A 1,888-nucleotide genomic window follows, 5' to 3' on the forward strand; every position below is an offset into this window, starting at 1 on the left:
ATGCAATATGTGACCTTTAACATCTGGTTTCTTATACTTAATGTTTTCAAAACTAACCCATGTTGTAGAATATATCACTATTTCATTACTTCTTATTGCTGAATAATATTCCGTTGCATGGAAATACCATAATTTGTGTATCCACCCATCAGTTGGTGGACATTTGGGTTGTTTTCACTTTTTGTCTATCATGAATGGTGTCAGCATTTATGTACAAATTTTTTTTGATAGATCCATTATTTAATTAGGTTCTTTTTAACAAATTTAGAACACCAATTTGTGAAGGTAAACGCCATTCGTGAGAGCAGACATAGAGCAGAGGTAGCCCTGAAGCTGAGGAACAGCTTTGATTTTTGGCAGAATTTGCAAGTCCACAGCTTTCTGATCAACCTTGCACTGCTCTGTAATCTCGTATTTCTCTTTCTCCATGTTGAAGATCTCACCTTCCTGGTGTCTGGGTTTATGCAGCTTCTTCTTCTTAAAGTAAGCATCAGTGAGGTGTCTGGGGATTTTCACACTGCTGATATCAATTTTGGTGGAGGTGATGACAAATTTCTGGTGTGTTCTATGCAGAGGAACTCGAGTAAGGGGCAGAGGTCCAGTCACAAGTAGCAAGCCACTGCTCAGTTGCTTCAGGAAAACCACCCTCTTGCCTCTGTGGCGCTCAGTGAGGATGACCAAAATGGTCCCAGCAGTGATGCTAGCTCGCAGTTTCCTCACAGGCTGACTGAAAGGTTTTTTGCCATGGCTCAACAGCTTCCGTGGCACATCTTCAGTAGAATAATACCTAGGCATTTTGTGAAGTTTAACCACTCAGGTACCACCACTCTTGCCACCACCAACTGGTTTTGTGACAGTAGCAAGAACCTTCTCCTTTTTCTTTTCAATCCTGGATTTAGCTGCTGAATACTTCCTCTTTTACGTAGCCTTTCTCCAGTACATAGCCGATCAGGAATATCTGCCAATTCCTCTGACTAGGACAGGGTTTTGGCTGCAGTGGGGCTTCCCCTTATTTGATGTTTTAGCTTTAAGGTTATCCTTCTTAACCTTGCCACCAGCATCAGCCTTCTTGGCTTCAGGTTTCTTCTCCTTAGTATCCAGCTTCTCAGCTTTTTCGCCCTCCATCTTGCAAGATGGGAAAGCTATGCACAAGTTTTTATGCGGATGTTTGTTTGTTTTGTTTTGTTTTGTTTTTGCCTTATATGTCTAGGAATGGAATTGCTGAGATGATAAAGGGTCTTAGCAGTGTTTGGGGTTATGGTTTAAATTACCTGTTTGACCTGAATTAAATCACTCAAACATAATGATATCCTCCCTTAATTCACTCATTGTAAAACTAGACAAACAAATGCTGCTGTATTTACCAGAGGGGACTTCCAAGACAGAAATGGTAAGTGGACAGAAACTGAAGAATCTGGATTCTGCCACCGACTAGCTAAATGTCCATGAGCAAATCACTTTACCTACTACCCTCCATTGTCCTTATTTGGAAAATGAAGAAATTAGACTTGCTTTTGTCTGGCATTCTTACTCACTTTAATACTCTAATTTTATTAATATATGTGAAAGCATTTTGACAAGTTAAGGGCAGATATATATAGATATATAGATATATAGATATAGATATAGATATAGATATAGATATAGATATAGATATAGATATAGATATACACACATCTATCACATACCTCCTTGCTGAGAAACCATGTCTCATGGTGAAATAACATCAGCACTCAATCTTAGGAAAAGGATGCCCAAATTGGGCCGTTTCCTCAAAAGTAAGACATATTCTCATGCAATTCTCAGGTGCTTATGTCCCCTCTCAAAGAATGAAAACATATATTTCTTTTTCTTTACATAATTCTATTTTCTTAAGCAAAGAAAATAC

At 38.7% G+C, this 1,888-nt stretch overlaps 1 pseudogene; it reads right to left on the bottom strand.

The window, feature by feature from the left end:
- Positions 1-264: 264 nt before the first annotated feature.
- LOC102951499 lies at positions 265-1,125 on the bottom strand (annotated as a pseudogene).
- Between the last annotated feature and the right edge of the window lie 763 nt (positions 1,126-1,888).

Source organism: Panthera tigris, chromosome A3 (assembly GCF_018350195.1).
Source record: "Panthera tigris isolate Pti1 chromosome A3, P.tigris_Pti1_mat1.1, whole genome shotgun sequence".
Taxonomy (NCBI): domain Eukaryota; kingdom Metazoa; phylum Chordata; class Mammalia; order Carnivora; family Felidae; genus Panthera; species Panthera tigris.